We start from the raw sequence: 25,332 nt of genomic DNA, 5'->3' as shown, positions 1-25,332 counted from the left end.
GGTGGTCAGTTAGTACAGTTTTCTGAAGGATTTGATGAAGTCTTCAAATCAATGTTGGGGCATTGTTATTTAACAATTAGGGCTCTGAGTTCCTGAAGATCTTTTACATATGTCTTTACATATGTCTTTGTTACTATATTTCAATATCTTTTTGCTGTTTTCAGTGTATAACTCCTGCTCCTGTGTGTGAGGTGGCACATGTGTGCTGTGTGTGATATGCATATGGTGGTATACGTGCACCCATATTTAGGGAGGATAGATAGAGACATTGGGTGCCCTGCTTTGTTACTCTGCCTTCATTCTTTATGATAAGTTCTCTTCCTAAAAATAGAGTTATGCTGGTAACCTCTTATCGCAGTGACTTTCTTATCTCTGCCCCCTAAAGGCTGACATTACAGGTGTGTGTGGCCTTGCCCAGTGTTTTATGTTCATTCTGGGGATTCAAACTCAGGTCAGACACTAGTGCAGCATGTGCTCTAACCCACAGAGCCACTGATGCAGCACCAAGTCTGGCATTCTTGTTCAATGATTTCTATGCAATTAATTTTAATGTCATTGTAGATGAAAGTACGTTCTTAATTTAATTCTCAGATTTTCATTTCTGGTGTTTATAAATATATCCAAAACTTAAATCTGTGAATGTTTATTTACTTATTATTTATAGATTTTAAGTATTTGAACAAATTTCACAGTATTTTCTATGAGCAAATGGGTTATTTATGAATAGAATTTCCTTTCTTCTACCTAGCATTCTTTACATTGCCCAGTTTTCCATGTTTGGATTAAGGAAAATGTTGAAGAGAAATAATGAGAAAACTTTGTTCTTGATTTTGAGGAGTCCTTACCTAGCAGAGGATTTTAGGTGTTGTGTAAAATCTGTTTTATGCTCATTTGTGTGTGTGTGTGTGTGTAGGTGCATGTGTAGGCATGCATTGTGCTTTGGCATACATCTGGATGTCACTTCTCTTCTTTTGCCTTATAAGTTCTGGGAGAACTCAGGTCCTAGGTCTTGGTGGCAAGCCCCTCTATGCACTGACCCACCTTGGTTACTGAAATGTATTTTTTAAAGGAACATCTCTCTTATTTCTGTGCATTGAATGATTTTCTTATGTACAAACATTATGTGCTATAAGATGATATTCTTTGTCTGTTTGGATGTTCCATCATTTTTCTTCACACTAATAATATAAATGTACTTTTCTCCTTTAAAAGGGTGCGTTGTACTGGTTAACTTTCATATTTGGAATGGATCTCTCGTTTTTGAGCCAAACTCTACTGTTGTGTTGCATAATTTTCAAAAACACAAGGCCGTATTACATTCATCATCTTTTTGAAGCCTCTCATGCTGATATTATTAAAAACATTTTTCTTCCATCATCTCTTGCGAAATGTTCTCATAGGTCAACAATGGCCTTGAAGCTTGGAAGGAGTTTACTCATGGTATATTTTTGGCAGACTTTAAATATTTGTCTTATACATTTTAAAACAAAGGATAGAATCCACTAGTGAGTCTGTGGTCAACCTTATTCTTGTGATGGGAATTTGCCTACTTCTTTTAAATTATTAACTATATTAAAAATCATTATATATATCTATCATATATCTATTAGAATTTTTATTTATAAAAATTAGTTTTGTTGATATATAATTAATATTTAATATTGATTAATTCTTTTAGTAAATCAGTGGTTACTTTTAAAAATTTTATTAATTTATTCAGATTACAACTCAATTGAGGTCCCAACACATGTATCCTCCCATTCCTCCCTCCCTCCCCTTTCACCCTGTTCTCCTCCCCTAGGTTTATGACCAAGGGTGACCTCCTCCCCAACTATATAGTCATAGGCTATCAAGTCTCATCTTGGTATCCTGCTTATTCTTTCTTTGAGTGCCACCAGGCCTCCCCACCAACAGGAGGTGGTCAAATATGGATCACCAGAGTTCATGTCAGAGTCAGACCCCACTCTCCACATAACTGTGGAGAATGTCCTGTCCATTGGCTAGATCAGAGTAGGGGCTTGATGTTTACTATTGTATTGTCCTTGGTTAGTGCAATAGTTTGAGCAGACCCCTCTGGACCCCGATCCACCCATCATGATGTTGTTCTTATAGGTTTCTAGGACCCTCTGGATCCATCTATTTCCCCATTCTCCCAAACTTCTCTCTCACTGAGAGTCCCAATAGGATGTCCTCCCCTCTGTCCCACTTTCATGATAAGTGAAGACTTTCATGGGATATGCCCCTTGGGCTAGTGTCCAGATATAAGTGAACATACACCATTTGAGTCTTTCTGATTCTGAGTTAACTCACTCATTATGATCATTTCTAGTTCGATCCATTTGTCCACAAATGTCGGGAATTCCTTGTTTTTTATAGATGAGTAGTATTCCATAGTGTAAATGTACCACAGTTTCTTTATCCATTCTTTGACTGAGGGACACTTAGGCTTTTTCTATGTTCTGGTTATTATGAATAAGGCTGTATAACTATGGTCAAGAATATATCCTTGTTGTGTGCTAAAGCATCTACTGGGTATATTCCAAGGAGTGGAATAGCTGGGTCTTGAGGAAGTCCTATTCTCAGTTTTCTGAGATAGTGCCAGATAGATTTCCAAACTGGTTGTACTAGTTTACATTCCCACCAGCAATGAAGGAGTGTTCCTCTTTCTCCACATCCTCGCCAGCATGTGGTGTCACTTGAAATTTTGATTTAGCCATTCTAATGGATGTAAGATGGAATCTCAGAGTTGTTTTGATTTGCATTTCTCTGATGACTAAAGACGTTGAGCATTTCTTTAAGTGTTTCGCAGACATTCAATATTCCTCTGCTGAGAATTCGCCATTTAATTCTGAGCCCCATTTCTCAATTGATTTGTTTATTTTGTGGTGTTTAATTTCTTGAGTTCTTTATATATTTTGGATATCAGACCTTTGTGAGATGAAGGGTTGGTGAAGATCTTTTCCCAGTGTGTAGGCTGTCGCTTTGTTCTGTTGATAGTGTCTCCTGCCTTACAAAAGCTTCTCAACCTGAAGAGGTTGACCTTAGGGCCTGGGCTGTTGGAGTTCTGTTCAGGAAGTTGTCACCTGTGCCTATGTGTTTCAGGCTCTTCTCCAATTTTTCTTCTAACCGATTTAGTGTTTCTGGTTTCATGTTGAGGTTGTAAATCCACTTGGACTTAAGTTTTGTACATGGTGACAAAGATGGGTCTAATTGCATTTTTTTGTCTTTTTTAAAATTTTAATTTTTTAATATTTTATTAATTTATTCTTATTACATTTCAGTGGTTATCGCATCCCTTGTATCCTCCCATTCCTCCCTCCCTCCTATTTTCCCCTTACTCCTCTCCCCTATGACTGTGACTGAGGGGGACTTCTTTCCTCTGTATATGCTCATAGGGTATCAAGTGTCTTCTTGGTAGCCTGCTAGCCTTCCTCTGAGTGCCACCAGGTCTCTCTATCAAGGGGAGGTGGTCAAATATGAGGCACCAATTTTTTCTACATGTAGACATCCAGTAGGACTAGCACCATTTGTTGAAGATGCTATCCATTTTCCATGGACTAGATTTAGCTTCTTTGTCAAAAATCAAGTGACCGTATGTGTGTGGATTCATTTCTGGGTCTTCGCTTCTATTTAATTGATCAACCGGCCTGTTGCTGTGCCAGCGCCATGCTGTTTAAATTACTATTGCTCTATAGTACAGCTTGAGATCAGGAATGGAGAGTCCTCCTGAGGATCTTTTATTGTATGAGATTGTTTTAGTTAGTCTGGGTTTTTTGTTATTCCATATGAAATTGAGAAATGATATTTCAATGTCTTTAAAATATTGTATAGGTATTTTGATAGGAATTGCATTGAATCTGTAAATTGCTTTTGTTAAGATGGCCATTTTTATTATATTAATTCTCCCGATCCATGAGCAAGGAAGATCCTTTCCATCTTCTTATGTCCTTTTCAATCTCTTTCTTCAGAGATTTGAAGTTTTTTTTCAAACAAGTCCTTCACTTGCTTGGTTAGAGTTACTCCTAGATATTTTATATTGCCTGTGGCTATTGTGAAGGGTGTATGTGTATATAGGAAGGCTACTAACTTTTTTGAGTTAATTTTGTATCCCACCAATTTGCAGAAGGTGTTTATCAGCTGTAGGAGTTCTCTGGTGGAATTTTGGGGGTCACTTATGTACACTATCATATCATCTGCAAATAGGGATAATTTGACTTCTTTTCCCATTTGGATCCCTTCAGTGGTTACTTCTTAACCAGCTTTATACTCAATAAACACACAGAAGCACTAGAATCTATTTAATTAGCCTAGAACACAATGCTGAGTAATAATTCTCCATCCTAACCCTCTAAGCTAATAAAGCCTCCTCCAATTCAGATTTCCTACCCTATACTTGCTTTTTACTCACATATTAGGTCAAGTTCATTTCTCCAGGTGTTTAGCAGCCCTCTCCCCCGGCATCCCTCCTGTCCTTGCTGCTGCTTCTCTTCCCCTCACTGGACCAGCATGTCCCGTCCTATTCTTTGTATTGCTCAGCATTGGCTAGTTGGCTTTTATTGGCAATACAGAGAACAAATGGTGGCATGTTTACACAAACTTGAGACAGGTGATAGTTAGAATAAACATTACAATTCAATGTCTGGACTGAAACCAGATAGTGGGATGGAGAAGTCAGTATTTTAATGAACAAGAATGAACTGTCCATAGTCCACAAGGATATTATGCCAACATAGATTTAACACTTTGTATACTTCTAAATACTTGCCTATTTCCTCTAATTAATCTGGTTATTGATAAGACAGTATTCATAGGGATTTCTTACCTTGTCTAAGGTTGGTTGTACTCTCACATCATTCATCCTGATTTTATGGTGTTGAAGTACCCTAATCTTATTCAGTCTGTCCACTTTGTTAATTATGTTGATGTGAGAATGGAAAACATTTGTTAGGTTGATTTTCTCCATTTAGTCTTTCATCTATTACAGCTATTTATCTCTAGTATTTATGATTTTGTAAGTCCTGCTTGCTTGGACTTTAGTTAGCTCTCTTTGTTTCAGTCTCCTATAGAAGAAGACTAGCTTATTGGTGTGAGATATTTATTCTTTTAAGATCTATAAATTTAATGACTTTCTTTGCTAGATGCATTAAGTTTTGATTGAAATTGTCTTACTTTCATCATCTCAAAACATTTCTCAGTGTCAGTGTAATTATTATTTGTAGCCTCATTCTTATTAAAACTATGTTGCCCACTTTCAATATTTTTTATTATACCCCAAATTTTCTTCTTCTTTTAACCATTAATTCCATTCTCTTGTGGTTTGAGAAAATCCCTAGTATGGGATTAAATTCTTTAAGATAGAGCATGACTGTTTTCTGGTTTTGTAAGTTAGCCCATATGCATTGGGAAAAGTGAGTTCTGTTGTTAAGCGGACTGCGCGTAAGCATTTTTCAGGTCGAATTGGATTGCAGATTTCCTTTTAAATATTAGAATATATTTTATTGTTTTCCTCTCTCATACCTCTACTGTTATCCTATAAAATGTTGAAATCATTACTAAATCCTATAAAAGCATGACTATAGTCCCACCACTAGGGTGGCAGTGTCTAAGGTGGGAAGAGGGAGAGGAAGAACGAGAAGAGAGAGGAAGAGAAAAAAAAAAACACAGACACACACACACACACACACAGAGAGAGAGAGAGAGAGAGAGAGAGAGAGAGAGAGAGAGAGAGAGAGAGAGCTACACACACACACACACACACACACACACACACACACACACACACACACAAACTTTGGATAATTGGTTAGTAACATTTAGATGAGAAGGTGATTGTGCATTTTTTGTAGAACAACGAATGGGATATTTATTCTTTTCTAGTCTTAAAATCCTTCAAAGTTTTCATTCTTTGGAGAACTATTTGCAGCCAATTCCTTCTTATCACGCTGTATTTTCTTTTGCCTACAGCAGAATTAACATTGCATTAAAATGGCCAAACATGTTAAGCTATATTGCCTCCAGGTATGTCACATATGTCTGGAATACCTTTAAATTCTTGGTACTGGTTCTAACCTACTACTCCCAAACTTACATTAGCCTTTCATGAAAAATGTTCACCTATATATTGGAAAAGTCCTTATGACTATGAGACATGAAGCTACTCAAGATGCTCATTCTTCTGAGGCAATGCCTTAGGCAATCTCCCATATAATTTGCCTTTGTCCTGCTCTTGGCTACCATTTATTTCTCTCCTGAAATGTTTGAACAATCCTCTGAACTCCAGGTGACTCACATTATGCCTTTTCTGAGCATTAAGTGCTCCAACCTTACAACTTACTTCGGGAGAGCCAGGAATATTCTATAAGGTACCACTTCAAGTTCCAGGAATGTGTTCACTCAGTTCAATTGCTCAGTGTTATATGGTCTGCTAGAATTCAATTCAGATTATTTTATGTGCATGCAATATTGCTTCAGAAGAAGAACAAATGATTCATCTGTATATGAAAGTTAATTTTTCAAAGGCATACTTGATCCTAACATTGAATTTAAAATGCTCTTTGAGAAGGCTCTTGGAAGTAAAATAATAATAAATCAAAGAACCTCAAGTGCATGAAGTTTATTTCTATTCCTTGCAGAAATTTTTTTGCTAACAAGGAAACTTTATGGTTCTTAAGAAAAATATTTCAGAGGATGGATATGTAATTCTAAAAGAGAGGTTACTCATGAGAATCCAGCCAGTGGGGAAGCATGGGCAAAGCTTAGCATCTCCCTCCTGGCATGAACAATGTTTGGAGAAGGTGTGTGTGGGGAGATTAGAGCCCTATCCTGCTGTTTGGGGGCTGGAACTTTGCTGAATTCTTCCTTATTTTCACAGTGTCACACACGTGGGTTCATTGTGACACTTTGTTGTTCATTTGGGTGGCTTGGAAGTCCTCTGCAGTAATTTCCAAACAAACTCTTGCATCACAAAAAGTACAAAAATAAATTTACTATTAACAGAGAATGAATTTCTCAAGTAAGGAGAGAATTTTCACAAATATTGAGACTTTATGTGGACAACATCTGGAAGAAAAGAAAATTAAAAAGACATGAGTTGTTGTTTGGTGCTGTTTTTTTCACTTAAGATTGTCTATGAATGATGACTAATTCTACCATTTTCCTAATATTATGGTTACTTTTTAGTCAGAGTCTCATATATTTCAACTTGTCCTCAGATTCACTGTGTAGCTGGGGCTGGCCTTGGATTCCTGATCCTCCTGCTTAAACCTCAAAATGTTCCCATTACATTTATAAGTGACAGCTAAGATGATGAGCAGGACCATAATATCATGATGGCTAGGATAAAAAAGTGCTGGAGTCCATGATTGACCAATGAGGAATTGCTATAGGAAGAAACTTGCTTAGAACTTCTATATGCCACATTTCGGGCTGAAAGTGAAGTAGGATTTTATAGCCTTTTCAAGCACTACAGTCAAGCTTTGAATTATTTCAAATTCCTTTAGATTAAGACAATCAGCTCTGGTTAAGCTACTGAGACATAGGCAATTAAACCATTTCTGAGCTAAAAGGTAGCATCCAAATGCTTTATATATTAAATTTTCTCTTGTTAAAAGTCAATAACCACATGCAAATCAAGACAATATTTTATTGAAAACCATACAAGTAGAGAGCATAACTACATACCTAGCAGGCACAGTTGTTTAAATTTTCAGACACTTATCTTTAAAATATCTATAATCAATACTTTTCCACTTGTATATGTGTGCGTGGAAGGTGTGCATGTGTTTATATGCATCTTCATGTTTTCATGAATACAGGTGTGAGAGATGTGTTCATGTGCATGTTGAGGACAGAGACAGATGTGGCTTGTCTTGCTTGAACATTATCCTCATTATTAATTGAGATGTGATCCCTAAATTGGAGCGTGGGCAGGATGGGGAGTCTAGCTAGCCACTTAGGCCCATGAACTTCTTGTTTTTGCCTTCCAAGTGCTGGGATCACTGGCCAGCAACTGAAGACCTGAAGATGAATCTTCGTGCTTCTTTGGTAAGCACTGTATCCCCCGAGGAAGCTTCCTAGCTCCAGTATAATCAATATCTTCAGTGGCATTAAATGACACCATAGAGATTGTAGGTATAGATATGGAAAATTAAAATGTTCAATGCTCACAGAAGTAAAGTCTTACTATCAAACAACATATAAAAAGTTATTTTTCAGAGTAATAGCTAAAACATAAACTAGAGCAAAACAACATCTATCTATCTGTCCAGTTGACAAATAAGAGAGCAATTCTTTTTCTTTGACAAAACTACAAGGGAAAAGAAAGTAATTTTCAATATCTTTCTTCTCAGAATTACATGTGCTTTGTGTAATATCATCTCTTAAAATCTTATAGAATAAAATGGCGAACACTGTTGAAACCAATAATATGTGTCAATGTTCTGAAAAAAATGGAAGTGAAATGTATTTTCAAAGGGATGTATGTTTTAAATGCAAAAACAGTTGACAGCATACATTGGAAAAAGGCCAAACCAGAAGAGGGAGCCATGCTTCACAAGGTTAAGCTCAGAGTAAAGAGAAAGAAAGACACTCTAGGCTGGCAAGTGCTCAGAGATTTCCTCAGACTGACTCATATGTAAGAGGTGTCAGGTGGTCAAGGAATGAGGTAGAATTCCCTGCTTGCAGTGAACTTACATCTAGTATGTTTTACCATGAGAAGGAAAATGATGAGTGTGTACATTTTATTGATTCCTTAGTTTTACTTATGGTTTATTTGGAGGCATTGTTTAGGTGCCCTGTAATCTGGTTAGTAACTCTGTAGCAGGGAGGGGATTGTGGCAGGGTTCCTGGCTACAGGACTTTCTTGGTGCAACTGTGTTTCTCTGTTCTTCCAGTAACCATGTCCTTCGACCTAACACTGTGACCACATTATAGTGTTAAATTTTGACTGAGTTCTATGAGACTTAATTGAAATGCATGCTCTGATATGTTTTTTAAAAATAGATAGATAGATTGGAGTATAGCCCATTTCTAGAAAAATTAATGTAAATGTATCACTCCTCATTATACTTAAAGGAAATGATTATGATACAAAAAACAAATTCCTTGTGAAAAATGATATAGTACTTTCACATAACCTATGTAAACCCTAGTGTATACATAGTCTTCAATGTAACTTTGATTGGCTTCAATGTAAATATATAAATACTTGTATTTGTACAATAAAAAATATGTCTTCACACTCTTTGTTTCATGAGCAGTCAAATTTGTCAGTGCAGAGCCTGAGAATATAAAGGTCTGGCTGTATAGTAGATTTTGTTGACAATCTTTGGTTTTTTTTTTTTTTTTTCAAGACAGGGTTTCTCTGTGTAGCCTTGGCCATCCTGGACTCACTTTGTAGACCAGGCTGGCCTCGAACTCACAGCGATCCGCCTGCCTCTGCCTCCCGAGTGCTGGGATTAAAGGCGTGTGCCACCACTCCCGGCTTTGTTGACAATCTTAACAAGCAACTGGTAACAGATTTCCACAGCAGATACACACTACTGTTTTGTAAACTAACTTCAGTATTGTCACATTATTCATAGCATGTTGATGGCAGCCCATTTCTTGAGCCTGTCTTCAGCCCAGAAAGGGGAGATAGGGAAACACTGGTGGGTTTCTTGGGGAGTTGGTTTTCCTGGAATTGATAAATAGAGGAGGAGAGGGCATAAGATATGGATGAATAGGAATGAGAAGGGAAAGCTGACAATCACCTGTTTGGGTTGCTGCCCTACAACTGTGTATCATTGGGAATCCCAGCAGCAGTTAGTGAAGCTTGAAATGGAAAGGGTTATTTTATACTGAGGGCTCTCCGTTGTGTTGCTCACAACTGAAAAGATTAGTTTATTATGTTATTGTGGCTAGATCAATTTAGAGATTATTATTTCTTTTTTGTTTGTCTGGTTGATTGTTTGCTTGGGTTTTGTTTTTGTTTTTGTTTCTTTTCTGTTTTGTTTTGTTTTTCTTTAGACAGGATTCCTTTGTGTAGCCCTGGCTGTCTTGGTTCTCACTCTGTAGACCAGGCTGGCCTCAAATTCAGAGAGATCCAACTGTCTCTGTCTCCCGAGTACTGAAAGTGTGTCATTACTCCCGGCAGATTGTTGTTTATTTTTCCCAATATAATATTTGTATTGATTTTTGGGAAATTTCACATTGTGCAATCCATTGCACTGATTTCCCAGTCATCCCAGGTATACCTTGCCTTGTGTTCTCCCCTCTGGAAGAAGAAGAAGAAGAAGAAGAAGAAGAAGAAGAAGAAGAAGAAGAAGAAGAAGAAGAAGAAGAAGAAGGAAGAAGAAGAAGAAAGAAGAAGAAAGTGGAGAGTGGAGGGTGAGGAAGAAGAGGTGAAGGAGGAGGAGGAAGAGGAAGAGGAAGAAGAAGAGACAAATTCAATTTGTGTTGCCCATATACTCATTGGAACATACTCAACCTCCCTCTTTTAAAAACTGTGTCCTTATACACACACTCACTCACACACATGCACGCACGCACGCACCCCTGCCAGAAGTCATCAAATGTAGAAAGCATCTTTATAACACTTTTAAAAGAGGTGTTTTGATTTTTTTTCCTCGCTCAGATGGCTTTCTGTTTATGCTGTTACTTTTAGGGAGGTGGGGAAGAGGTCAACACAGAAGCTTTCTATATTCCTGTTTCTCAGTCATCAATACCATTACAAAAATAACTTCCTTGCCTTTTATAGTCCATGGGAACACATATTATGGGCTTCAATATGGTTCTGGGATCCTGAGGACAGATCATCCTTATGGCCTTTATTGTTACATAGGCCACAGATGTCAGCATGGTCCTCTATTGCTGAAGGACCACAGACCCAGGCAGGATAGTATGGATGGAGAGATAAAGCTGTTGAACTTGTTTTATTTGGAGAAAACCAAAATGATATAAGGTATTAGAGTATGGAAAGAGAGGAAAGGAGAGCTAAGCAAAAGAAAGAACCAGAGAAAGAAAATGAGTGGAAAGGACAAATTAGATGTTACAAATAAATCCATGTTATCTTGAATTAAGATATATATTAAGTAATTTAAAATCTATTATACCCTCTTCTTTTGCTTGAAAACAAATGAGCACAGACAGCACTATTACACACAAGATCCACAGTGGCTGAGCACACACACACAAGACTTACACAAGATCAACCTAACGCAAATCTCAGCATGAGAGGGGAAGAGGTTCAAGAACTTTGAGTACCTATTGGCTGTTGATAGCTGCTGTGGGAGGGAAAATCCATTTTTGTTAGCGATGCAGCCCCTGAAGTGCCACCCATGCACCACAGGATGAGCCTACACCATGCGTCTACAGGCAGCACTAAAAGGGCTGAGAGCCTTTAAACAAAACCAAAGACAAGACAGAGGCATATGAAATTAAGAGGGAAATGGAAGTCATGTGGGAGATAGCAAAGTCATTAAGGGGGGGGGGGACAAAGAGGTGGATTTGAAAGAAAACATTATATTCGTGTATGGAATTCTTAAACAAAATAATTTTAAAAATAGAAAAGTAACAATCTGGTTTAAATGAGTAGGAATTTTAAGTACCACAAAATATTATATAATTGAAAATACAAAAATACTATTTAGTGAAATTGAAACAATAGTTTAGTCTAAAATGCTATGAAAACTGTTTAATATGAGATCCACCTAAACATTAGATTATTTTCATCGTATTCATATTGCTGTTTGCACTAATGCTACTTATTATTTAGGAGCTACTTATTAAAGAAAATATGTCAGTCACCAACTGGAGTATATATTCAAAAAAGTGTCCTTTTCTGAAGCTTTCTGTTTAAAAATGTATGTATTTATTATCTACTCAGAGTCACCCTCATGTTAAGTTTAAGATATCTCTACTATTTTTCCTCCTTGGAACAATAAAGCTGTTAGGAGCCACAACTCAGATTACACAGAATGCTTCGTAAAATGAGCAGCCGTATGCTGAGGACAAAACCATCATAATTTGCTAATTTTTCTGAAGCACATTTATAAATCTTTGCACATTAATCTCTGTGATTCATAAGGAGGGAAGGCTGGCTGGTGAAGTTTAAATGATTGAAAACGATGCCAGTGGCCTTCTGCTAAGTCTGATTACATCTCTGATGATTGATTGTTTGCCATTAGCGCAGAGGGGAGAGGCTCAGAAATTGAACCAAGTAAATCAAGCAAAATCCTTTTGGTTTATTGGGAACACTTAGACATGATTCAGAAATGTTTTAACCAAGATTTCATTTTCTCTAAATATATGTTGTCTTTGAATGTGAAGTATTCATTTCAGGGGCTTTCCCCTGAACTGCACTTTAATCTTGTCTTCAGGAGTCCAGCTTGCCCTGCCTCACCCAGGCTTCAGGGATGTGATTTCCTTAAGCCACAGCCTCCACTTTATTCGTATTCCTTTTCCCAGGGCAGCTTCTAAGGAATGTGTGTTGCTGTTGCTGGGAGACACGAATAGTGGAAAAAAAAAATCAGAGATGAACAGTGCAAAGAATCTACCCTCTGATGGGAAACTTCTCTGTATTTGTCAAATGTCCCAAGTCGATCTGACATAAGGGACAAGCTGCCACAGATCGTTAGCTTGCGTTCGAGTGCATTGATTATACATTCATGCCTCTCCATAACATCAGGGACTAGAAAAGAGACGTAATCGTCTCATCCATCGAGGCGGGAGTGCTTCCTAAAGGGTTTAAGCAGAGAATGGCTGGCTTGCTAGGATTTGTTATCAGCTGACATGTGACATGGGCCACATGGCTGCAAATTTCCAGTAATTTGTTAGGTGAGTTAAATTATGCTTATAAAGAAAATGTGGATGCACACACACGTGTGTGTGTGTGTGTGTGTGTGTGTGTGTGTGTGTGTGTGGTTTACATTTCATACTTGGTAAATATCATACTCAGTATTGTTTTTGTAATGTATTAAGCAGCTTTTTGTACCAATTGGTTATTTTTATTGAGAAATTATTGTGTGTCACTGTTTCAAAATCAGTGTTTATTTTTATGTAAAATTTTATTTATGGTGAGAGAGAGAGAGTCAGAGATAGAGACAGAGATAGTTGATGTCTCTTATCTTGTAGGATTGGGATTCAGGGATCAAACTCAGATTTTGCTCAGGATTGGCATCAAATATCTTTACCACATGTGACATCTTCCTGGTGCCCCAAAGTCAGCATGTTTTCTTTTTTCAAATTATAGTTTATTTGCATTACATCTCAATTGTAATCCCCTAGCTCCACCCTCCTTCCCTCTTCCCTGCCATCTTCCCTTCCCCTAGACCTCTGACAGGTGGGGTCCTCCCTGCCGCACCATCTGACCACAGCCAATCAGGTCTCATCTGAGTATCCTGCATCTCCCTTACTCTGTGTTCCCACAGGGCCTCTCCACCAACGTTCAGTGATTAATTCCTGGGCACAAGAGTTCATGTCAGAGGCAGTTCCCTGCTCTCACCTCCCATTCCCCGTGTGGAGAATGAGCTGTCCATCAGCTACATCTGAACAGGTAGTCTAAGTTCTCTGATTACAATATCCTTGGCTGGTGCATCAGTTTGTGCCGCCCCCTCACCCTGGGTCCAGATCCACCATCCTTGATAGTCTCTTTGTGGAGCTCCTGACACACACACTCTCTCCAACGCACAACTCTTAATCAAGAGTCCAGCTTTGAGTCTCAGCATCTGTCCAGATCCTCTGCTGGGTGGAGTCGTTCAGAGGATGTCTATGTTGGGCTAATAACCAATTATAAGTGAGTATATTCCATAAATGTCTTTCTGGTTCTGGGTTACCTCACTCAGGACGATTGTCCCTAGTTCCATCCATTTGCCTGCAAATTTCAATATTTCCTTGTTTTCAATAACTGAATAGTGTTCCATTGTGTAAATTTACCATAGTCTCTTTATCCATTCTAGGTTGTTTCCAGATTCTGGCTATTATGAGTAAGGCTGCTATGAACATACGAGCAAATGTCCTTGTGTATGGTGGAGCATCTTTCGGGTATATGGCCAGAAATGGTGTAGCTGGGTCTTTAGCTGTCACTATTCCCAATTTTCCAAGAAAAGGCCAGATAAATTTCCATTTTAAGTGCAGTTTACTGAGTGTGAGAATGTAAATGTGTCAAGTAGAAGTCATGTTTCTTATCCTTTACTTTGACAGTTGAACAAAATGCCTGGTATAATGCAGTTATGCTTTATGTAAGCAATTGTTTGTCTAAATGAACACATTAAACTGTTAAATTCTTGTTTAATCTTAATTGTATCACACTCATTTAAAATTATTGGAAAAGCATTTTATTGACCCTCTTTTAGATTTTGAGTGTGAGGTCTATAAAAGGCTATTAACTTTCTATGAGTGTAGTACTGATCGCTGTCTTTAAATGGTGTTTTCAAGATGAGCTAACCTGAGAGATGGCTCAGTGGTTAAGATTACCAACTGCTATTCCAGAGGACCTGGGTTCAATTCTCAGCACCCACATGGCAGCTCATAACTGTCTGTAGTTTCTGTTCCAGGGGATCCAACGCCCTCACACAGACATGCAGCCAAACAGCAATGTACATAAAATTAAAAATATAAGTAAATTAAAGAAAAAAGATGAGCTAAGCTGGGTTTGATGGCACATAACTTTAATCCCAGAACTCCATAGGATGGTACAGGAACAACGATCATTTATGAATTCAAGATTGAACACAGAGTCTTGTCTACATAGGGAAATTTAGCCTAATTAGTAACAATAATTACTACTAATTATTATTTAAAACTTGAGAACATGAGCATATAGAGTTAATGAGAAATTTTAAGATAGACAATGTGATAAAATCAAGATGCTTTAAGAGGAAAGCCTGTGGAGGGTGAACTAAGAGTGGGGCCAGGGGAATGAGGTAGAAGAGAAAATATGGAGTATTATCTTTCATATGTAGAATGTATGTATATTTTAAGGGAGAAATAAAACCATTGAGAATTGGGAAAATGGGAGTAGGACCAACACACACACACACAAATGTCAGAAACTCATTATTTTATGTGGGAATAAAAAAACTAATAATAAATATACACACCTTTATTGAGTTATTTAACCATATATTTTCATTTTATCATTTATTTGTAAATATTACTTGCAAATACTTATAAATTAATTCACCCACATTTTGCATTCAGGTTACCCTGTGAGTGAGCTAGGGTTCCTATTCTGCCTTTCATGATCTCTTTGTGCTTCCACTCTCTGCGAAAAAATAGAGATCTTTCTGTACAAGTTTTTCATCCAATCTCCAAGGGTGTCATGCCTTAGTGCAACCTAGATGTATTATATTATTAGTGTAAAGGTCAAAAGACCAAACTTTTTTTTAAAGCTCAAATCAAAGTGTCAGAAGGGCTGTGATCCTTCTGGGGTTCCAGAAAAAGGCTCATTCCCCTGCCGTTTGTAGATGCTTCCTGTGACAAGGATTTGTTTGAAACTGTCTCTCCCTCCTCACCTGTCTCTTCTCTGCTCATCTTTACTTAATCATTTTTTCCAAAGAGAAAGAGAATTCCTTTCTGTATGAGAAGACGACAGTAAAAAAAAAAAAAAAAAAAAAAAAAAAAAAAAAAAAAAATCCAGATGGTTTCTCCATGATTAAAGGAAAGGTTTTCTAATTAATTAATTTTTTTTATCATACATTACATCCTGATCACAGATTTCCTTTCCTCCTCTTCTCCCAGAAGCCCCTTTCTCATCAATCAACTCCTGCTCCATTTCCCTTCAAGAAAAGGCAGGCCTCCCAGAAATGTTAACTAAGTGTGGCATATCACACTAGTCATAAGACTAAGCAGCCCTCCTCATATTCAGGCTGGAAGGGACAACTCAATGGGAGGAGAAGGATCTAGAGGGAACATTATTTATTGTGGAAAAGAGAACCAAGGGAAATGATTTCTTTTGGCTGAGGGGAACCCCGGTCACAAGTTCCTGAGAAATGCTGGCTTTTATCTAACCACCAGCCACCAGAAATGCTTCTATAGTGCAGCTCAAGCCGATCTCAGACTGTCGTTTCTGGACTTAGGGACTTTATGAAGCCTAACATTTCCTCAGGGTTACAGTTAGTGACTTGTAGTTGGTTGAAGTCCACCGAGAAGTTGCTGCCAGAGGAGAGCAAAGAAGATGCGTTTAGGAATGAAGAAGACCCTACTCACCAAGTTATGAATTTATTCCACAAGTCTTCTCTACTTCTCTTTTTATTAAATAAAAGTTCTTTATTCCATGTCCTGGTGGTGGACAGATGGCTATGACAGTAAAGGGATTTTTCTGTGTGAGCATAAAACCTAAGCTTGGATCCCCAGAACCCATGTGGTATGCTTCTATAGTCCCATCTCTCAGAAGCCAGAAAGGAGGAATACAGGGGTTTGCTTAACAGGAGAGTTCTAGCTAGGTTCAATAAGAGAATCTGTCTCCACAAATAAGGTGAAGAGCAATTGAGGGTCCTATGTGACTAAGTGACATTGACCTCTGTCCTATAGACACACACACACACCATACAAGCACAACAAAACGCACATACAAACCTCTGAATGTCAGTAATATGCGCTCCTTTGTTGACTCAGGAACGCCTTCTGATTTCAAAATCAGCCGTGGCAGAGGGAGTCTCTATCACAGAGCATGAGGTTAACTGTAAGTTTTATCATCAGTGTCTATGCATCTTCCCATTTCTTTATGAGTCTTGTACATTAGACCATACAGATAAACCTGGATACTCTATTTCAGGGTTTTTTTTTTAACCCGTATCTATAAAGTGTACTTTTTTCAAGGTGAAACCACATTTTTCAGAGGTTCCAGGAATTTGGGATGAGTACTTTATAGGGTTATTATTATACCTACTACAGTCCATGCACCTAAAAACAAGATATTGAGAAAGCTCAAATTGGGAGCCTTATTTTAAAAGGTGGGAAAAACTCCATAATTTGAAGCAATGTATCATTAAGTTATTTTTAGTGAGATTTGTTTTGATTTGAATCAACTACTAATTTGCTGAGTGTAACCTTGCCTGTGTTTGAAATTCTGGATTATAAAGATTGATGCATACACAACCTAACACAGATGAGTGAAAGCTGTCAGTAAAGAATGGCTTCTTGTGTTTGCGATTCCACATATAGTGTTTGTATCTGTGAAACCTATACAGAGTGAAAGATGCCATTTCTTTCTCTCTTTAAAGGCAGCAGCCAGACTGTATGTACATTTTTGGTAAGGTCTTTTTTACAGCTCTGAACATACTGGATTTTTAGAAAAGTATTTCAAGTACATTGCAACTCAACTAGAGTTGTATCCATTAATCGCCTCTGCAGGCAATACTTTAATCTCCAAGCCACAAAGCTAATGTAATCCAGGTTATTTTTATCAACATAACTTTCGTTTATATTTTCCTGCTCAAATTTCCCATTCAATTTCCACTGTGTGTAGGTTGCTCATATTTGCAAAGCCATAACTTGGTTTTCAAAGTGACGTTGTCTCAGGATCCTGCTTATGTGCCAAAATTTGCAAATGTTCAAATCTATCGTGGGAAATGTCAGTGTGCTTGTACATAACCCATACCCACTACTTTAAACGTTTATGACTAATTTGCATCTAATTTGTATTGTGATGTGTTCTAAAAAAATTTAATACTATAGAGTTCATGCAGTAATTAATGGTAAGAAAAACATGTCTATATATGTACAATAAAATAGCATCATTTTTTTCTGGAATATTCTTGATCTTTCAGTGGTTAACTGTGATTGATGCATGCAGAACTAGTGAAGTCATCAAGGCAGCTGTATTTTTTGAAATTAAGTTGTAGTGTCCCAGTTGAAATTTTTAAAATTTCAACAATCTCTTTAGAAAAATGTTGTTTTTCTTTACCTTTTTTTTTTTTTTTTTACTCGAACTGTTAAGAGATGATTAAATGCTTTGGGATGTGATTTGGGGCAATTTCTAAAGCCTTTTTCCCAACTTCAATAGAAGTTCTAAGTCCTTATTTGATTGAAGCATCTGCTTTCATTGTAAAACTCTTGATAAAGAAGTGTCCACTGAGGTGGTAGTAGGTTGATGCATTGACAGTTCTCCATGAATAGTAGATTCAGCTGCACAGACTTCCTTACCACAGACCAAGCATCTCACACGTCCACTCCTGTTCTTCCTCTTCTGGCTTCATTATAGCCTCTCCAGGTTCTTGATCCAAAACCCTACATGAGCTTCTACTGTGAAAGAAATTTTCTTTTAGCTCATCATTTCACCAAGAGCAGTCTCCTCTCCTTCTAGAAATCAAGCATCATGCTGAATGATAAGCCTCCGGGGCTATAATTGAAGTCCTAACATGTTATACTCACTTCCTCACTGCTTTCTAAATCTCATACGTAGTGAGAGTCAAACACTCACTTAAGTCTATGAATGAGCATATGGAAAAGTGAGCACTCAATCAAGAAGAGAATTATCATGAATTTGAATATGCTGCTACATTCTATAGTTCTGACACCACTGGATTCATTGCCGTGGCCTCAGTTCTGACTCTGTTGCACCCCACTTCAATGTATGCATCTTCAGCTTATACAGAAGGGAAATACTATTATTTGTAGAATTAGCACAAATACGCAGTGTGTTTGGTCCATATCATATAGATAATAACAACTCACCATTGATAGTAGCACATACCCCCATTAAAAGCTTGTTGCACATGTTATGTCTTCTGCTGATTGTTTAGCAGGTGTTTTAATAGTTACAACCCCACGCATGGTCCTTGGTGATTTCCTGTGCACAACTCCCCAATCTGTGCTGTTGTCTGAACCATATTTCAAGAAAAATAAAAATTCAACCTTGATTCTTTCCTTCATACTGTCTGTCAAACCAGTAAGCTCTATAAGATCTATTTTCTCATTGCCTCTCCAGCCTTACTGCTTCTCTTATCACCCCCAGCCCACGCTGTCTTTTCCGTGACCTGGTTGGCTGTGTTGACCTTTGGTCTATGTTTACTCTTTGTATCCCATTCCTCCTCACATCAGTTCCCACAGCAGGCAGTGTGGCATTTAGAAAAGCATAAATCAGATAATCAGATCATGCCATTTATTTGCCTTTAGAAATAAATCTTCACCATGACTCAGCAAAGATTTCTAATTGATCCCCAAATCCATTCTTGATCTCACCAAAAATTTTGCTTCTCAGTCACCTTGCCTCAGATACAATGCTATTTGATGTATTCATATTTTTATATGCGTTCCTTATGAAACTCTGCAGCCCGCTTCTCTCTCTCTCTCTCTCTCTCTCTCTCTCTCTCTCCCTCCCTCCCTCCCTCCCCCCCCCTCTCTCTCTCACACACACACACACATACACACACACGTGGGGGGGGAGAGAGAGAGGGGAGACAGAATAAAATGTCAAACACTTTAAGATCTGGGCCCATTCCAAAGTCTGTACCTACTGCAAGGATCAGCAGTTAATAGTCACTCAATAAATGTTTGTGAAGTTAAGCTGAATCAATGCAGTGCCCTTCACATTTATTGTTCATTTGCTTGCATAGATTTTTTTCAATTGATTAAATGATTACATAGGTCATCTTTGCTAGCTCATATAAAGTATTAAAATAAAAAAAAATTAGTGTTATTTCTTTACTTTCTGTGCAATACCAATACTTGCTTGGAAAATTCATCCCAGTACTTTCACACAAGGCATTTCTTTGAGGGAACTAGAAGGTAATCATTTTACTCTTAATTGGAAGTTTACAAATATTGGACAACCTGCTTTGATTTTATTATAACAAACTGTAAAAATACAAAAGAATAGTTAATATCATTAGGTAATAATAATTAACAAATTGGAAAAGCTAATATAATTTCTCAAGTTCTTATATACATTGAAGACAAAGATTACTTGTTGATAATCGTGGAATAAGAAAATCTGTTGTCTCTATGCATCTATGGAGTCATTACATGAATGTCTGTTGTTTTATTTTCTTATTTGAAAGGTGGATTTCTGAGTAGTGGGAAGCTTTGTGATGAAAACCATGTGGATCCAGCACCCATGGTCACATAAAAGAGCAAATTCAATATGGATCTGGGCTGCAGTAACAGTGACTTTGTCATCCACTGCCCCTCCCACATTCTGTCATGGGTTATCATAATATTCAATAATAATGTTACTTGTAATCATCTATATTGATGTTAAGTGTGGTTAAATCAACAGTTTTTTCAGATGATCATATGAATAGATGAAAGAGCTGGGTTGGTACCAGTTGAGTCGTTTACTTTTAACAGTGTCTGGAAGGACCGTTGTTCTGGAAAAGCATCAATTTAAAGCAAGACCGCAGCTGAGTTTATAAATACGGCAACTCTTACCATTGTACACAAGGAGCCTGTTCTGGTTTCTTCTGTGTGTTTTGTTTGCTGTTGGTGTTTTGTGTGTGTGTGTGTGTTGTTTTTTTGTTTTGTTTTGTTTTTTTGTTGTTTTTTTTGTGTGTGGCTTCTTTTTGTTCTAGAACTTTCAGGTGTGCTTTTATATTGCTAGTATGACACCTCCAATATCTTTATGAAGGCACTTAGTGTTGTGAGCTTTCCTGTTAGCAAAGCTTTCATTATGCCCCATAAGTTTTGGGTATGTTGTTCATTCATTTTGATTGAATTCTAGAAAGTCTTTAATTTCTTTCATTATTTCCTCCCTGACCCAGTTGTCATTGAGTAGAGAGTTTAGTTTTCATGAGTTTGTAGGCTTTAATCTATGGTGTTTTGATAAAGTACAATGTGTTATTTCAATTAGTGGAGAATACAAACATTCAGACAATCATATAATCTTTGCACTAATGCTCAAAATGTACTTCTTCTTTAGTTTTTCTTAGATGTGTTCTCAACATCCAGATTTAAATCTTCCTACGCTCTTCGGAAGAAATGTTCCCCAACATCCAGTGCCATTCTATCATGTTGCTCTATTTTGCCACCGGCACAGAACTTATCTCCTGAGATGGTAATAGTTTATGTCTTATTTGTACATGCTCAATAAATATTTGTTATTGCTGTTTTACACATTACCATTGACATTTTGCAGGGCATAATTTTATTTTTGTTATTTTGTTTTCTAAAAAAATAAAAAAGCAACATCTAATTTGATTTGAATTATAGTAATTAAGACACAATATAGAAGTGCAATTGAAAACAAAGGAAGTATCAAATTGAACCTTAAATTGAATATTTTTGAGGCAACCTGTAATTAACCAGTGTGGAATAAATCTGCTTTAGAGAAAATGGGTAAAAGCAAGAATGCATAATACTCATGGGTCTTGAGATTCTGTTTTTAAAGTTTATGGATAAGAATACTAATTGTCTTTACTTTTCATTGTCCATGAGTATTCCAATAGCCTTAATCTATTCCTTGGGCAATTGAAACTAGACCTCTGGGGAGACAGACTATAGACACAGGGAGAGAAATGGAGAGTTCAAGTGTAAGGTTGTTGATAGCCAAATATTCTGATAGGAAGTCTCTTCTTTCTTTTCTTGTCTTAATATGATATCACACATTTTGATACCCTCCACCCCTGACTGTGAGATTTACTTAGTGTGTTAATAGATGCTTACACAATTCAGAATGGAAACTTACTGGTTTGTTTAAACTAAATCATCATGACTGGAGTGAGCCGAATGCCATATTCTGACCAATCTGTGTCTTTTGGACAATTCATAAGCATCCTCCCCCTCCCTGGGGTAGAAATAGTCAGCACAAGAGACCTAAACTTCGATTCTGTCATGTTTCTCTGTCTTAGCCTTAACAGATGCTTCTTTTATTTTATTGATGCAGTTTTCATGTTTACCCCAGAACCAATACTTTATCAAGGTCAAGAAATTGTCTGACTGGTCAAGTTAAATACACACACACACACACACACACACACACACACACACACACACACACACACACCCCAGGCTGATAATTTCCAAATGCACAGAAAACTTTTATAAGGTTAAAGTTGGAAATTATTCTCACATATTTTGTTATTTGCTGATAAAAATATTTTTCCTTTTTAAATTAATTTATTCTTGTTACATCTCAATAGTTATCCCATCCCTTGTATCCTCCCATTCTTCCCTCCCTCCTATTTTCCCCCTACTCCCCTACCCTATGACTGTGCCTGAGGGGGACTTCTTCCCCCTTTATATGCTCATAGGGTCTCAAGTCTCTTAACCTAAGATATATTGTCCAATTTTCTGACATTATGTTTGTATGTGTCTTTGTGTGTATATTTGTTCTGCTTTTTGTTTGTTTGTCTATTTGTTTCCTTGCAAATTGAATTAAAGAAAAACATACTTACTGTTTTGGTAATGTCGGTATAAGCTTATGTTAAGTTGTACTGATTCCCATATTATATTTATGGTTGTTCTGATGACAGTAGAGGAATTTCAGCTATATTTTTGAGAGCATTAAACATAAAGTAAATCCTTATGAACTATGAATTATTAAGAGAAATTCTCTTTACATTTTAATTTGTGTAGATTATGACATTGGGTTTGAAATGATCCCTTTCCTTCTAATCCTTTCAAATAATGCCATTTTCTGATGACTAAGCATTCAAATATATGAACATATGAGAGTTATTCTTATTCAAACCTTCCTGGAGGGTGTGTGTGTGGGCAGGGTCAACTCACTGAAGCCTTGCAAGTCAGGCAGGGAGAACTAAGGGACAGTTATCTATAGGGACTTTCATGGCAATCCTTTAATTTCTCATAGAGCAAGAGTTTTGTGTTCGCTTGGGAATTTGGTGTAATCTAAAACATCATGTGTAACGAGGACCCTTCTTTTGATCCATGATAATACTGATAAAGAAGCACTTTGCATATTTGAACAAATTTTAATTTTCCCCCATTTATTCCTATTTGCCTGAGAGTGTTTTGTCCTTCTTCCTGGATCCATTCCCCAGCTGGCTTCTACAGGTTTGAATAAAATTAGAATTGCAATGAGGAAGTTAAATCCTGTTCTGCATTAGATGTATTTAAAGTCTATTTGTAAATTTTTCTAACAGCTGCAAAGTGGCTTTTTAACACATCCAGTAATTGAAATTGTTTTGAAATTCTAGCCTTGTCATACATCGTTAAAACCACACTCCTACCTCTAGGCCGATTTAGGAGTGGCTCAGACATTTGGACTGCCCTGCTGAATAAATGTAATTTGTTTATAGCTATCAAGAATGCAACATTAGGTTTGGTGATTCCTGAGTGACTTGTATATTTGAATGTTTACAGCCTTCTTAGCTTTAGAGTTGTTCTGTTGAGTATGTCCTTGTCTGAGTTACCAGGGTGTGGGAATGCCTGTTTTATATTATTTATTATAGTTGATAAGCCTTTCCTGTGAGATCTGTGTCTCTGTCTCTCACCACTAAGTTTAGAAATGGACAGTTGCTCCAAATGTTATCTGCAGTTGGAAGTGATTACTTTGCTGCTAAACTCCTTTTCATCCTTGTCTTGCATGTTCTAGTTATTTGCTGCTGCTGCTGCTGCTGCTATATTGTCAGTGACTTGGCATTTGAATTTGTAGTGATACCAAGGAATTCATAAGCTTTAAGTACGCTGTTTCATTATGTTAAGGAATGCTAACTATATATGCCCTCATCTTTATGCACGTGTTGTCATTATGCAGAGCATATCAATGTAGGAGAACAGCCAAACCAGGAGCCAGAGGCCGGCATGAAAATGTGCCCTAAAACAAATATTCTCTCTTCCTTGAAACTGTCCAAAGCTAAGAGAGTAAATCAGATCAAGGTGACAGGCAGGTGTCATATCAGGGAAGAAAGGACACCCAGGAAAAGCCAAAGTGGAAGGTTTTGACAATTCAGGGTAATTCAGGAACAGAAACTAGAAGCCCATAGTAGGTCAGAACTCAGTCCAAGCCAGGTTTCTACTTGGCTGTGAGAGTGCTGCCTGGTGGGTCCTGGTGCTTTTTTTTTTTTTTACTTGTCCTTTAAATCTGCTCTACATCTCCTTGTAGAAATGCTTTAAACATCAAGCAGTTTATTCCACCCTTGATTGAGAACTGCTGTGTGGTGCTTTGCATATATTAGCTCTAATCCTCAAGAACCCTCCAGGTAAGTATTTTTACTTCAGTTTTCCTGATGAAGAATTTGTAACTCACAGTGATTAAGTATATCTATCCAGAGCTTTGCAGCTATCATGTGTCAGAGCCAGGATTCAAAGCCAGTAGTGTCTGAGTGCAAAACAGGCTTGGTTTTTCCTCATGTGTCTTCCCCTGATTTCCTTTTCCTTAGTCAGATTCCAAGTTAGAACATCATCTTTCCAGCTGGATTCATAACTATACATGCAGACAGGACAAGAAATTGAAAGCAACAGTGTTCTAAGTCATTGTCTTTACAGGAAATCTCTGAAAAGCTAAACCACTCCCCAGGGGGTTTATACCAGCATTGTAAATCAGAACTAAAATCTGGGTCTCTAGATTTCTGGGGCACTATTATGATTCTTAAATATTTAAAATACAGCTGAGTGCTGACACTAAAAATCTAGAGCTTTGTGAATTGTTTTAAGTAGTTCTTTATTTTTATTTATACATATATGGTTTTTTTGCCTGAATGTATATATGCGCACTACATGTGTGCAGTACCCATGAAAAGCAGTGGATGACATTGACATTGGATCTCCTGGAACTGAGTAATAGATGTTTCTGAGATACCATGTGGGTGGAAGGAATCTTATCTGGGTTTTCTGTGCCATTAGCCAGTCATCTCTCCAGCCCAGAGAATCTGCAGTTTCTGTCCTTTGCATTCTATCCACTGTCATTCTTGAATACATGAAGAAATACATTTATTGACTGATCAACCATCTGGGTTTTATAAGGCTCAAAAGGTATTTCCCTGCCTGGGACTGTATCAATAGGAGAGGTTTCACATTAGGGAGGTCCTAGGCCAGTGTCTTGTCTCAAAATTGATCCACCATATATGAACGGACAGCATGCAATTCTAGTTTTATGTTAGTTGATACTAGGTAATAATAAATTCTTTCAGCCTCAAGGGATTTGCTGTAGTTGAATTCTGCCACAGACAATTCCATCAATCTAGCATCATTGAACTACTACTCTAAGAGAAACGTATAAATGACTTCTGATATTGAGAAAACAGCCCACAGATTTAGTCATTTACATGGAAATTAGACTATGCTTCGTAGCTTGGGACCTGGCTTTGTTTTGGACATCACTGAAAAAGAAAAAGAAACACTTATAAGATGCCAGAGAGACAAAACAACATTTCCATCAAATCAGATGTCATATTACAAGTGATAAGAGCAGCACATGTAATATATTTCTCAATGCCGCTTTCTGGAAATCTTTTT

Source organism: Acomys russatus, chromosome 5 (genome assembly GCF_903995435.1).
Source record: "Acomys russatus chromosome 5, mAcoRus1.1, whole genome shotgun sequence".
Classification (NCBI taxonomy): Eukaryota; Metazoa; Chordata; class Mammalia; order Rodentia; family Muridae; genus Acomys; species Acomys russatus.
The sequence above is the reverse complement of the archived record's forward strand: the minus strand, read 5'-3'. Positions refer to the sequence as shown.